The 15332-nt window shown below is 42.1% G+C and overlaps 1 protein-coding gene across 1 annotated transcript in view; it reads right to left on the bottom strand.

Moving 5' to 3' along the window:
- RAP1B (RAP1B, member of RAS oncogene family) overlaps positions 1 to 13609 on the bottom strand; it is a 31198-nt gene extending 17589 nt beyond the window's left edge. The window contains exon 1 of the mRNA XM_082054866.1: positions 13454 to 13609. The gene's annotated coding sequence lies outside the window, so the exon portion shown is untranslated. The remainder of the gene's footprint in view (positions 1 to 13453) is intronic.
- Positions 13610 to 15332: the final 1723 nt, after the last annotated feature.

Below are 15332 nucleotides of genomic sequence, written 5' to 3'. Positions count from 1 at the left end.
GGCACTAAAGAACAAGAAGATAGAAAGCATCAAAAAAGTAAAGCTTTTTTCATCTTAACTGGACCAGGTACTGGCTTTAAACAGCTGAGTCAAGTATTTTTATGCACAGACACTTGACATCACTGTGAACTCTGGAGATGTCTAATTAGATTAGACTAGAAAAATGAGGGAACCTACTCTTCTTCAAGAAATAAGAGTTTTCACATAAACCAGATTCCACTGCTGTTTCAAGTACACAATCTCTCAGAAGCAGAGAGCTCACTTTCAGGTCACCTCCGTTAACTGTGAGTAGTGGTTCAGTAACTGCCTTGCAGACTTCCTGAAATGGAACAGTCCATAAAACCATCACAGCTGTGCAGCATCTGCTCAGTTTGTTCATATTACTTTTTCTAATTTATGCATGTATTAATGCATTAGTGTACTGTATTGAAGTAACTGCTTAATTCTACTTCTGAATGGCACACTTAAAGTACTTGATAAGCTAGAGGAACAAGAGCTTTCTATGCACATGGATAGTTTTTCCAATATTCTCTTTGAAGGATGAGCAGATCTTTAAACAAACACCATTGAAGAGAAGGAAGACAGGTTAACCAAGACAACACATTAGAAGTGCATTTCAAAAGCTTCATATCTGTCAAAGATTGTAAATGTGGAACTTGCTTTCAGTTTTTGCCCTTATCAGACAAACCAGGGGAGAGTGCCTTCTGGACATTTCATTAAATAATTTCTTGAAGTATGTCTCCAGAAAAAGGCAAACCAAAGTGACGATGCTAAGAAAGTTGTGGAATAAGAAACCCAAACTTCAACACTGAATGAAGAACCTGCACACTTAGAGCTTGTAAAGCTTTCTTAAAAAGCAACCACATAATGAAGAATTCATCAAGGTTCAAATACCACTGGCAGTTGGGCTTGATACTATACTTAAAAAGGGTTTTTTGTTTGTTTGTGGATCTTCCCATCTTCCCCCCACATTTTTTTAATTTACTCTGTTACTTTTCTTTCAATTCCTTCAGCTTCAAATTCTGGTTTCTGATTCAACTTTGTTACCTGTGTGAGGAATAGGAAAGCTAATAATCCAGTCTTTCCAAGTGACACTAAATCAAATGAAGCTGTAAGTGGAGCTCAGCCTCAGGCTAAAGACATGAACTAAATACAGTCACTACAGATATCCCCAAGACTTTCTTATGTGAACTAGTTGTTCAGGTCTGGAATTAAACTAATAGTCCCTCCCAGAAGCATTATCATTTGCAGAAGGGATCATGATTATTCAGCACTTTACAGACACCATGATTCTTGTTCAGACCCTGACATTCTGGTTGTATTGTGAAGCTGCAGCATGTTCACTAAAATTTTCATAATGCTTCTGCTCCAGCACATTTACCTCTCTGTAAGAGACACATTGTTAGAACCACCTTGAGAACAGACTCCTAAATGAGTCTCAACTTTCTGCATGAGGGAAAAAAAACCCCAAACATTAGAATGATAGATGAAGCAAATTAAGCAACTGGTTTACCTGCTTACAATAGCAGTGAAGGTAAAAAAAAGCCAAGGAAGAAAAACTGCTTCTCAGAGAGGGGATACTGCCCCAAGATGGAACAAAACAATGGTCACACATTTGGAAAAATAACTCTAGTTCGGTCACAGGACCAACCAAGGTCAGAGGATTAAGTCTCCCTAGACAAGATGTTTCCCCTTTCTGGTACTAGAGCAGTCTCAGACAGCCACATCTACACCTTCCTAATTGTCTGTACCATCCAGATTCCACCACGTTTTGAGTGTCTTGATTTAGCACCCTTTATCCAGGGAAGCAACTAATTACAGATGATTAGTGCTGTTCTTAATATTCTCCAAATGCTTGTATGCAAAGGGAAGTCCTAAATTCTTATCTCTCAACTCCAAGGAGTTTTGTGGTGTTTTGTTCCCTCATTTTGTTCCCCAGTATAATTTCAGTGCCTAAGCAGCACCTTGACAATATAAGCCAAAGTGGAAGCTGTTCATTTTCACCAACTTTTAGATGCTTCAGGAATTAAAGCAACTCAGATAATCCTTACTCAACACGGTAAGCGGTATCTTTTATAAAAGAGAAATTAAAATGCTACAGAACTGATTTTCACACTTATTTATAGAAAACATTATTCAGAAATCAATTCTGAAGACAAGATACACTGAAAAGCTGATCGGGTCTAATTAAAGGCTTTTATACTCAAGACTCCTAGAAGTAGAGCTATTTCATTAACTAATGCATGCTCTTGGAAGCAAGTCAACTGTTCAGTAAACAAAGCGAGAAGCTATTTTTATTTCTAGTTTTTACCTGATTTTGATAGCTTCTTGTCTTGACAAAGGAGTATTTTGTCAGTTGGACAGCTAGCTCTTCTGGGCACTAATAGAGTAATTTTTCTTGGATAAAAATATTTCTTCAGTTATGTTCAAATATTTTAAATTATTCCAGAGAATCTTGAGAGGACTTTCAAAAACAAAGTTGTGTGATAAATACTAACCACCTGAGAAAAAGGCAGAGACATGAGAACAAGGTACTGCAACACAAACAGGGCACCGAGGCTTAAGTTGCTCCTTGAACTGCCCACAGGGACACCTACCAGAGAAAGCTCAACTAAGTTTTCCTTCTTTCACTGAAGGGAGCTACTTTGATTAATACCGCATGTAGAGAGAATTTCTGTAAAGCACCTAACACAAGCTTACCTTGTGAAACTAGTTCCACTGTCTATAATTAGTATAGCTCAATGGAATCTTTCCCCCCAAGTCAATGTCAGCTCCCAGCTAGATCTGAAATCTGAACACAAAATTAATGCAGGTTCTAAAGACGAAAACTTATCTGCTTGAAGCCACTGCTATCTCAAGATTAAAGCTTCCTAGTGTGAGAGACTAACAAGCATGTGCAACTTGCAGTAGTTTCATACAAGGTATAAAAAGTAATTTCAAAGCAAGTGGTGTAATGAACATTAAGCTATTAAAAATACAGTATGTTCCAACACTTACAGAGTTCAACTTTCAACACTGTGCAAAAATTCAAATATGTGAATTCAAATTTGGAGTCCCTTATGAAAGCTAAGCTATGAAGTCTATTTAAGGCTCAGCTGGAGTTTGTAACGTTCTTATTTTTTGTGACTGTTTGCCATGGTTTTGCATTTTCTCTCTGTTTCTGTAAAACAGTCACTATCCCCCATTAAAGTTGTTTGTGCATGTTCTACCAGACAGACTTGCAGCTAATATGATGACCTCAAAATTCATGAAGAAACCGAAGTGTAAATGGTTTTTATGCTTGCAAAGAAAATCCAGGCAGACAAACAGAAAGAACACTCAGATTTTTAAAAAGTCTAGTAAATTCAGAGAATGTATAATTACCACATTATATCTTGCTAAGCATAAGCTAAGTATTCAACCATACAGCAAGTTTTGAGAACTAAGACAGCAACTTACTGCTGTGAATTTGGCTGTACAGTCATTGCATAGTACCATTGCATCAGTACCTAACTCTAAAACTTCCATCTGTTAATGGACTGCCACATTATGGTATACCCAACATGCTTTACCTGATATGCATCCTTCTGATTAAAAGCAGGTATGATTATTTGTTTCTCTGCACAATTGTAATGGTACATTTCATCTTTCAAGCTACAAAAACAGTTATAACCAGCAGGACTACAAGCAAGGCATGGAATTTTTCAGAGTCAAGATACTTTCCTTGTAAAAATGCACTCATGCAGTTTTAAAGATACTTCAAGAATAAACTTGCCAGTTGGCTTAAGTCACTTGTCTTTGGAAACAGAAAGCTTAACTTCTGTTGCAGAAACAAGACTTAGCATCCAATACCATGTGTTATCTGCTTAACATCTGGCAATCCTAGCTCTACTGTGATTGTACCACTGGCTGCTGAACCAGCAAAGCCCTGTATCAGGTTTCCTTCTACAGACACAAGGCAATGCTCAGTTCAACTGCAATTCCAATAACACCTGAATTTTTGTCCATCCTGCCTACTTTTCTGTATAACCTACATATCATTTACATCCCTGGCAACACCAGAATTTACATACCAAGGTATCATTACTTGCACTGTCTTCATTATTAAAAGTTTCGTTTGTATTTGGGTTTGTTTAGATTGCTAACACATAGACAAGGCACACTTCATTATATGATCTTTTGTTACTGGCCATTCAAGACTGGCTGATGCAGGCCCTTTACATACAAAGCGTCCTTCCACAGTATGATTTACAGTAATTCTATTACAAATCAGGTTGGTAGCCTGAGAGCTGTCTTACAAATTCCCATACGTCATTTTAATTAAGATTAGAAGTTTTATCTGTTGAAAGGACACTGATTCTATGCAAATTAAGAATACTAACTACTAGCATTCATTAACAAGGATAAAATTAGTTCTTCCAGGATAAATGAACCATACCAGCCAAGTCCCAAGTAATTTTAACTCATGTCTGTTTTGACCTCTCAATCAATACTTCCCGAATAGAAACATCGTATTTAAACGTGAGCAGCAAACCTCACTCAAACTCACCAAAATTATACGTAATTTTAAAAACAGTTATTTTGTTAAAGCTTGTGACGTGTTCTGAGGTTAAGTTTAAAAAAAAAAAAAAAAAAAAATCACATAGCAGCAGCCAGCAATAACTACCATCTTCTGCCACATGGTTTTGCTGCCTCTCCAATAATGGAGATGCAACTTTGACTGTCTCTTTTCACAGTTTATTAGCTGAATCCATTGATGAAGGTGGGTTTGTAAAAGGTCTGAAATGCTGAACTGAAGTGGCTGAAACTTGGGCAGAGCATCCTGTTCTGTTTCTGGCAGTGAAGCAGTTGCATCTTGAACCTAGGAATGGTAGCTCCTCAGGGAACATCTAACTCACAAACATACCTTGACTAGAAGATGACAACCCAAATTAATTTGAATCGCAATCATCTCCACATCACTTTCTATTACATGGACTAGATATTTAGTAGAGAGGGTTACACTTGTTTAATCAAGCCTCCACAAGAGTTTATCTGAATCTTCTTAAGATCACTCCAGTTCTTGTTTAGACCATGCTTTTTGGTTCCTCTGTATCTTCAAAGCTTGCCATTTTCTGAAGAAACTTATCATACCTCAACACTCACTTTGCTGTTAAGTCCAATCAAACACGTGCTTTGATAAGGCAGCAGCAGATGTCCAAAGGATACTGAAATTTAAAATCGGCTCCAGAGGCCTGGATGGGAAGACCTTTCTAAATACAAGTCGGCATGTCTGGTGTTCTAGGAATCATCTGTTATTTAGACTACAACAATCACCACAGCATTTGAACAAGTGTTAATACTGCATCCTTGATCTTTTACTGAAGAAGAGTTTTACTTCCAGCAAGTTAAATAAGTGCACCTCAAAACAAGCTAAATTTTGCGCAAAGCCTCAGTGAAAAAATGACTTTTCAGTCCACCTTGACTGTTCCAGTGAAGCAAGTTTATAATTCATGAAACTGCAGTCTTCTACTCCCACATTGCTTAGGGTGCGCCTAGTTTATCCAATGCATCCTCTATTTAGGTTCTTGGGATCTATGACTTCAGCCTTCAGTAGATAAGGCTCTGAATGGTTCCTTATTTTCACTTCTACCATCACAGCAGATTCAGCATTCAGCTTGGAGAAGAGGCTTCAGCTTCCCTCTGTGACACTTACAGCACCAAATTTCATTTAAGAAGTAGTCCATAATAAGATTAAGTAATGGAAGAACTACGTTACCTGAAGATACAAATATTTTCAAGGTGATATATCCGTCTTTGAAAAAATGTATTTGCAAACTATGCTTTAAGATCTTGCCTCTGGCTAGAAGCACGATGGTCCTTCAGTTAGGCACGCTGCACATTGTTCAAAATATTGGTTACTATAAGTAAGTCTAATGTTGCTTCTTCATCAGTTTCCTGGCTAGATAGGACATAGACTTCCAGTAGAAAAGGCAGAGATAGCATCAGGACTTCTTTGTTCATCAAGAATAAAACTGTACAGCCCACTTGATCTTTGAGTCTGGGCTTCGCATAAAATATTCTTAATTTCTCACTCTAACTCATACTCACATAGATACAGCACCTTTCTTCTGAGATTACGCTTAAGAGTTTGATGAAAAGCAACACACAGATTAAAAATGTCAAAGAGTAGTACATGCTGTAGTATAAAGCACTTAATTGTAAAACCTTGTTTTTAGCTACTCAGTTTTTGCAGAACCTCAGCTATCACATTTAAGTTTTCTATGCGAGATGTCTGGCTGAACCTCAATTTAGCTTGTGGTGTTTCCTGAAATAAAAGGCTTAGGGAGATCAGGAGAAAAAAAAATAAAAAGGTGTCATTGAAGAAAATGGACTTGCTTGAGCATAAAGGTGAAAAGGTAACACACTGTAAGAACATACAATGAGCAGAAATAGGTATAATTCAGAAATGCTTGTTTCTCTCTAGTATTCAAATATAAAAAGCAAGCAGAAAATTGTAAACCAAAAGTAAGAACATTTGAAGTCCAAGCATCCAGTTAAAAAATGAGTTATGAATGCCTGCTTATTATAGTATCGCAGACATCTCTCTGTTTGCCTCCAAACTTACTCAATGCACAGGATGATCTATATCAAGTAACAGGGTGTCTCTACTTTGGTGAGACTACACCAAATCTGCTACTAAAGGAAGAAGAAGAAGAAAAAAAAAATATATAAAAAATCAGAAAAATGGAAGAGTAATCCTCCAGCATGACAGTCAGCTACTCTTGCATCTTCCAGTGCTCCCTGACACCACAGGACTACTACAAAGTCTCTTATGTTCCACCAAGTGCTAAAATGACCATGTGACATCCATTTCTAGAAGCATGGCATATTCTCAAATAACCAATGTCAGCAGAAGTTGGATTTGGAGCACAGCATTTTGCAGCACACTAAGAACCCAGGTCCAAGGCATCTTGAATTGTAAACCTATATTCATTGAATACTGTGGATATAAAACTACCTTGGAAATTCATCTATGGACTGACATAATCTGTGCAAAAACTCTGAAGGTGAAGTCACACTTGCCAAGAACTCATTTCTGATGCAGCTCATCATGAAATCCATGAAAGCACCCAGCATCTTTTGTACACTTGCACCAATATAAACAATAGGCAGTAAATAAAAAGAGGACTGTTCCTTGAATGGCAATAAAACCACCACACTCACAGCATGCCTATTGCCCATCAATTCTCCTTTTTATACAAGTTAGAAAGGTCACAGAAAGACAGCAAGATATATACTTATACATACTAACTATATAACTCCAGAAGCTTAAGAGTCAAGATTCTGCATGCAGTATCAATTTATACACTTTCCCAACCCCAAGAAAATCTTTCAACAATATTGTGAGCAAAAAGCAATCACACAAAGCCAAGTAGGCTATGCTTATGGGTCATCTTGTATATCAAGCTTTCAGAATGTTATCTTGCCAGTAGCTTCACAATGAAAGATCAGAGGAGAGTTACTGACTGCATCTTACAATATCTGACAATTCATCTCAACCACTTCACATTTCCAAGACTAATAAAAGAGGCTCCTGCACTGTATGTTGCTGGGCTGCCCCCACACTTAACTAACAACGTAAGCCACAACACACAGCCATGTACAGCTCAGTCTCAACTGTAAATGTCACATTATAAACCAATGATCTAGTCCTAAATACTGTATTACAGAGAATAAGATTCTTAGATAACTTCAATTTTATAATTACTTCTATTCCACATTCCAGTTTACTCTTCTCCACATCCAGAAAAAAGAAAATACATTGCAACTTTCTAATGAATTACTTTCATGGGAAGTATCAGATGAGATGTTATAGAAGTTTGATTAACTGCAAGCAAGGATTGTACAACTGTACAACTTAACTATCATTATTGTCTGGGTTCTGATGCAGCTCAAGCACTGTACAGCGTATTAGCTTCATCTTAAATGGACCACACATCAAACCTTTAGAAAAAAACACAAGTAGCTGGTCTGGCCCTACAACTACCAAAAGCACTTTGACTTCAGTAGTGCTGAAGCGCCACACCAGCAACAGACGGATCCTCCTCCCATCTCTTCTACCTCCCCTCTCCAGCTCCACACAGGTAACTCACACATATCTGCAGTTCACCTTTAACAGAGGTGTGGTAGTGTTATTTTTGCTTCCTCTTGATATATGAAGAATGCTTTTAAGAAATTTCCCCTCACTGGAAAAACACACAAAAAAAGAAGGCACAACTGGTTAGGTTGCAGAAACGGAGACTATGAGCAGAAAAAATAGGACAAGACTTCAAAAGCAAAGACAACTAATACAGAGAAACAAAGGGAAACAGTTGCAGGGACAATCTGTGTTCACAAGGTATTTTAGATTAACTGAAGAGGGGGCTGCCTAACAGACAGTATCACAGTATCACAGTATGTTTGGGATTGGAAGGGACCTCAAAAGATCATCTAGTCCAATCCCCCTGCTGGAGCAGGAACACCTAGGTGAGGTCGCACAGGAACATGTCCAGGCGGGTTTTGAATGTCTCCAGAGAAGGAGACTCCACAACTTCCCTGGGCAGCCTGTTCCAGTGCTCTGTCACCCTTACTGAGAAGAAGTTTCTTCTCAAATTTAAGTGGAACCTCTTGTGTTCCAGCTTGATCCCATTACCCCTTGTCCTATCATTGTTTGCCACCGAGAAGAGCCTGGCTCCATCCTCATGGCACTCACCCTTTATATATTTATAAACATTAATAAGGTCCCCCCTTAGTCTCCTCTTCTCCAAACTAAAGAGACCCAGCTCCCTCAGCCTTTCTTCATAAGGGAGGTGCTCCACTCCCTTAATCATCTTCGTTGCCCTACGCTGGACCCTCTCCAGCAGTTCCCTGTCCTTCTTGAACTGAGGGGCCCAGAACTGGACACAATATTCCAGATGTGGTCTCACCAGGGTGGAGTAGAGGGGAAGGAGGACCTCTCTCGATCTACTAACCACATATAGAGACAGAGATATAGAGAGCAAATCTAGTTTCACATAAAGCTATCAATTAAGCCACACTAAAGGAAATATTGTTAAACTACATATTTTTCTTTAATCCATTTTACCTACTGAAATCAAGACTTTGAAACTGTTCTAATTAAAGCAAGTATGAGTAACGTGTACCTCAGTGTCAACAAATTTTGATGCAAAGAGCACATTCTCAGAGTTTCTACGAAAAAAAGGCAAAAATTATAACCACAGATCCTTGCTTTAAGTTCTTCTTCAGTTATGCAAATAAATTAGAGTCATATTGAAAATTATTTCACAAATGAGTAACAGTGGCACACAATATCGTTTTTGCAGAAGACCTGGTCAAGTCATTCAGAGTTAGGACACCTTCCTGTGTTGCAACAGCTGCAGGAATGATATGAAGTGATCTAAGAATCTAGGGGTTCCCTGAAGAGAATCTCAGGCTGGAGAGAAACCTGAGATGCTGCTTCTCCACCACAGGATGCAAACACCAGTCCATTAGAGCTGGGCTGTTCCACTCCTGCATGATGGTCTGGCCTTCCTCCCTTGGCCAGGAATGAACAAACCATGTGTACTGTAATTGTCAGTCTCTTATCACAGTTGCATAGCAGGGATTTACTCCAACTAACATCAAGTCCTTAGATTAACAACTAGAAAACTGAGGGGGACAGTGTACAAGATATTATTGAACACCTCCTCTTCTTCCTGGTTCAACTCTAAAAATGTTCCTTTAACTCATCTACACATATTTCTGTGTGTTCTTATAGTAACTTTCATTTACTGCTTCAGTAGTAAAAAATACTACTAAAACACTGCTCTTGAAAACAAGAGCATCCTGAATAGCTAGAGGGCCTGCAAATCACTTTATATTTCAAAAGTTGCCTAACAGGCAAATTTCCAACCTGGTGTTTAGAGCCCTCCTCCCTTTCCTTGCTGCTAGAGGACAGGAACACATAGTATGTTAGGAGCTCACAACAACATAAATAAACAGGCAAACACAATAATAAAACCTTTTCATTTTCAGTTGTCCAATGTTTCTATAGGCTTTCTAGAGCTTGAGAGATGAGAGCTTCAAGCCAGAACCTACTGTTGCTTTTGAAAGTAGCCTCATTCAACTGTTCCATGAAGAAACAGTTTGTGCCAGCAGCCAAGGTCTTTGACTTTCTCCAAATAGTGCTTGTCTACTACAAGCAAACTGTCAGAGCTTCATCAGAATATTGCTTCTACATGCCTGTCCCACCGTTTTCTCGTGGTTGACAGGCCCTAAGGAGAGAGCAATACTTTAGATGCTTTAAGTAAAATGCTAAAGCTCTGCTGCAGCCAACTGCTGAACAACTTTGATAATTCAATTGACTTGAAAACAGGTCCCCATTAATGGCATTCCAGTAACAGAAAACATTTCTATTCCCGTTTTATACAAGAAGCACAGAAACAGACGATCTAAGCCACATCTGAGCGATAAAACAAAGTTTGCCTTCAAATATGAAGGTGCAGTTACTGTAGACACTACTTCAATTTCTCCGAAGAAGGAGGCTGTCTAAAATATCCCTCTACCTGACCTAGATGCAACAGAGCACAGCAGAAGCCTGCCCCAACTCAGCAGGGATTCTACGCACTGACATACACAGTGCACTTCAGTTTGTGTTTGTTCTGTGGTAAAAGAGTGGCAGCACTGGCAGCTACAAGCTAAACATGAACTTCTCTTGCACAAGATATGCTTAGTGATCTGTTTACTAAGAGAGCAGTTTTGATTCAAACTCAACAACTGAAGCTTACCCTGAAGGACATTTTCAAACATCAGTTAAGTATCTGAAACTCATCCAAGTGTTACTCAGACTGGTCAATTCATAAAGGACCCACCTACCCTCCTACTATACACTCAAGGACAACAGAGTGCTTGTTTTTATCTGCAAGATATTCTTACACTTAAAAGCACCTCTCCATACCTAACTCCAAGCAGCTAGCAGAGCTCCGCAGATGACAGGATTGGCACTATAGCACTAAGCATCAAGTACTCAAGTACTTCTGTGACTCTTGCACTTCCCACATCCCAGATGATAGGTGGACAACTGTTTATTTTAGTTCCCAGTCACATTTACTGTTAGATCACAAGCTAGAGTGTAGTCTTCAGCACATTTCCTTCCTCAGCCATACAAGTTATTTCTTTCTCTTTTTGTAGGCCCTCACCTAGATTCCCATCTGTTTGCCTCTGCTCCAGAAAGGCTCTCAATTACAAAGACAGTCAGTTTTACTCTGCAAAACTGGCACAGCACGAAGATAACTGTCATGGTTCACTTCAGATTTATTTTTTATGAACTGTCCTACAGCAAAGGTTCAGAACAAAACAGCACAATTTTAATTCCACTCAGGAAACTTAGCTGGTTCATGTATGTAGTAATACAAGCAAGACACATAGTTACAGACAGTAAAAAGACTATTGGGGTTTTTTTTCCCCAAATACAAGTTCTGTTTTTACACTTATAGTCTTTCAACTCTGTTTTGCATATTATTTCACCCCCAGGCAGACAGGTGCTCCAAGTATGATCAGCTTTGCTGCAAAAAAGGTACATGACATTTATACTATACAGCACAACTCAAAACTCAGTTATTTAGCTACAGATAGCCATAAAGCCTTACCCTACAGCTGCAAGTTGAAGTAGTTCATACCATAGAAGCAGCATCCCTGAAAATATGCAGATACCACTCTACATCTAATTAGTTAGAAAGTTTATTTGCAAAGCTTTTGATGTGAACAGCTAGGGTAACCTCCACTATTCACATTGCTCATTTTTAGCTAGAATGAAGTCTACAGGGTAGACTTCAAGCAAAAGCAAAAAAAAAGATGCAATGAATAAAAAAAGTGAAAACACTTGACTGGAGCAAGTTGTTTTCTTTGTGTGGATTTCCCCCCCACCTCTCTCAAAAAAGCTTGTGATTTCAACACAGAGGCAAGACATCCAAAAGATACTAATTTGATTCATTTTGCAAGTTTTCCATAGAAAATAAAATAAACTCTTTTCAAAAGGAAATACACTATACAAGACAATGTGATTACTTCTTTGCCTTTTAATTGTAATTTATGACAAAGAAGAGAGTTTCCTGTCTTTTTTTAAGAGTAATTTCAATGTATATTCTACCATGAAAGAGTACTGAAAAGTCTTGTCATACACTGTCTACACATTTCACATTGTGGTAAGATGTAGCTGTTATATGCTGGAAATAACATTAAACTAATCAAAACATCTAAATGCAAGAACACATACAGGAGCTGGGCAATTTTCAAGCTGAGCACCTCTGAAATACCCTCTGTCTTGGAGCTGTACTACCTTACTATCACACCCCAAAGGAGTATAGAAAAAACTGTTTTTTCTATAAACCCTGAAAAAGGTAACCCATCTCTTTAAGATGGAAAAGGGGGTAAAAGCAGACTTGTCTTTCCTGCAGGAAACCTTGGTTTTTTATCCTTTTTTTTGTAATCTGAGGCTAACGCAAAAACACTCAGATATGGTTTTATTCAACCCTTTGCAAACTTCGCCTTCCTTCCACCGCTTCTTCACCAACACATACAGAAGGACATGAGGTATCTCAGGGTTATTAGACCGGTCTGGCGCAGGAAGCGTCAGTCAAATTCTTCCATTTGCTTTGACACGGCTGTGGGGGTTGTTTAGGCGAGATGAACATCCCTGTCAACCCCTTTTCCTTTTTATTTTGTGACAAGCAGGAGAGGAACTCGCTGGCCACGGCGCTGCCTGCTTGTCCCACTCCGTGGCCACCCCAGGCACCAGCCCCGGCGGCGGGCGGGCTGCCCGCCCGCTCTCGGGGTGTTGCCGCTGCAGACCGGCCGGGCGATCCGCCGGCCGCACCCGACCTGCCCCTCCCGCCTCGCCCCCACACACCGGCCGGAAAGAGCGAGCAGCTTCTCTCCGACGACCGGACTAGGTGGGGCTCCGGCTCGGACTTCCCGCTGACAACGACGACGACGGCAGCCGGGGACCGTCCCCTTCCCCGCCCGCAGCGGGGCCGAGCCGGGCGTCACCCGCCCCTCCCCGCACCCGGCCGGGCCCCACGTCGCGGCCCGGAGCCGCGGGGTTACAACTTTCCGCTTCCGCTCCAACTTCTGCTCCGGGGACCAGCGGGAGGGAGGTGGCGGCGAAGGGCAGGGCCGAGCCCTCGGCCCGGCTGGCAGCGGCTGCCCCTCAGCGCCCCGCTCTCTCCCTCACCCCCCCGCCGTGTCCCCCCGCGCCTGAGGCCGGACGAGGCGGCGGCTCCCAGTTCCTCCTCCGCCATGTTTCAGGCTCGTGCCCCTTCCCTCACAGAGCGCCGCTCCCGTCGCCGCTCCCTCCCCCGCCGCCGCCGCCGCCCCCACCGGCCCGTCCCCGCCCCGCCGCGCCACCTGTACCAGACACGCCGCTCCCCACCCCACCGCCGCGGCTGCCCGGCCCGCGCTCCCCGCCGCGACCTACCGGACAGCGCCTCCGCTCCCCGCCGACCGCCGCCTCGCCGGCCGAGCCCGCTGCGCTCCGCCCGCCGCCCGCTCCTCTCCCTCTCGCTGCCTGTGCCGGGGCGCGGCTTGGGGCCGTCGCCGTGACGCCGCACGCCCAGCCTCGCTCTGGCGCGGCGGGGGCGGCGCGGAGGGGAGGGGTGACCTCGCCGCTCCGCTCTCTCTGCGCAGGCGCCCGGCGCCGCGAGGCCGCCCCTCCCCCAACCTCTCCCCGCCTGCCCGCAGGGCCCCATGGCGGGGCGGCCTGGGGCGGCCTGGTCTCCGCGGGGAGCTGACACCGTCCCCCGCGCACACACCCCCGGTGCGGAGGGGAGGGCGGATAGGAAGGGGTCCCCACGTTCTGGCGGCGCTGCCCCGACTGGAAACCCCGCTGGGGCGGGCCGGGCCGCCTGCTGTGCGGCTCTGCGGCCTCCGCGGGCTCTCGCCACCGCCCGTGGGGGCAGCGAGCGAGGGAGGGAGGCCTGCCCGGGGCCCGCGGGTGTGGCTGTTGGGTACTGACGGGCAGGACGCGTTGTTGTCTTCACGCTGCTGCTCTTGGACTTGGGGTGGGCATGGAGTATGAGCAAAATGTGCTGTTCCAGCAGCCAGGGACTGGAGAAGTGTGTTAAAGCTGGGGACCAGAGCCCAGAGTTGCCTTGCGGTGCCAGGTCTTTGATCTGTATCCAAGCACCAGCCCTGCCAGACAGTCCCCAAGATGCCCTGTTCTCCACAGCTGTGTCCATTGGGATAATGCCATTCTCCTTTCCCCAGGTTCTCTGTGGGATAACATGGTCCATCTCTCCCCAAGATCTTGTAAACCCCAAGTAGAAGCCATGGGCTAGTTAGACCTCAAAAGCATGTCAAAAGCCCATCATGGTTGCTTTAAGTTAATTTAGAACATCAAGAGCTGGAGACATAAATGCCAGGGCAGTATCTCTCAAATTTCTAAAAGGGTTTTGAGATCCATCGGTGAACAGTGTTTTAGAAATGCAACGCACCACTGTTCTTACGTGGATTATTACAGCTCTGGATGCAAACAGCCTATTATTAGCCCTGCTGGTATAGAGCAGGGTACGCGTTGCCTGTAAATAATTAGGATATCTCTTTCTGTTATTTTAGTCTGAAATAATATAAGTAACTTTTTTCTTTTTTTTTTTTTTGTTTTTCTGAGTGTCACAAATATTTTCCAGTTACAAAGCGTTTAACTGATGAAGGTTAAAATTAAATGAGCGTTTATGTTTCTAGGAAACACTTAGTAAGCAAATAGTTAATATGGTACGTTCAGATAAAAGTTTTTCTGGGAGGAAGTGCACAGCAGTGTGTAAAACTGACAGGAAGTTGCAGTGAGGCTTTTGGCAAGGAGAGTGGGTGTGGAGGAAGCACAGGCTTTCTGTTTGTAGCACAGAGATAGAAAAGGAATTAAAAAAAATATATATTACATTGTATGATGGAGAGTTCCTTGCTAGAAATGTTGGGAGACCATACAGCTTCAAATGAATATGTGGGAGATGCTAGAGCTCAAAGAATGACCAGCGAAATGAACTGCCCTTGGTAAAAGAAGCTTCATCTAGATTCAAGGCATCCAGAAAATGCTGTGTTTAAAACACATTTTTCTTCTAGAGTGTTGCTCCCAAATGTCATATAAAATCTCTTCTGAAGTCCAGACACATCTCTTGGTGTTTTACAGCTTAAACCCTTGTGCAGTCCTTTGATAATGAATCCCTGTAAATGATGGATAATGCAAGAGAGCTCAGGTCGTGAAAAATCAAGTACATAGAAACCAGTCCTTTCTCAGTAGGGTGTTCTATGTGGGGCAAAAATAATGAGAGATGTCAAAATCAAGAAAATACAGTCTCTCAAGT

The sequence above is a fragment of the Streptopelia decaocto genome (genome assembly GCF_964273445.1).
Source record: "Streptopelia decaocto genome assembly, chromosome: 1".
Lineage (NCBI taxonomy): Eukaryota > Metazoa > Chordata > Aves > Columbiformes > Columbidae > Streptopelia > Streptopelia decaocto.
Note: the sequence above shows the minus strand (reverse complement) of the source record. Positions and strands in the feature narration are given on the sequence as shown.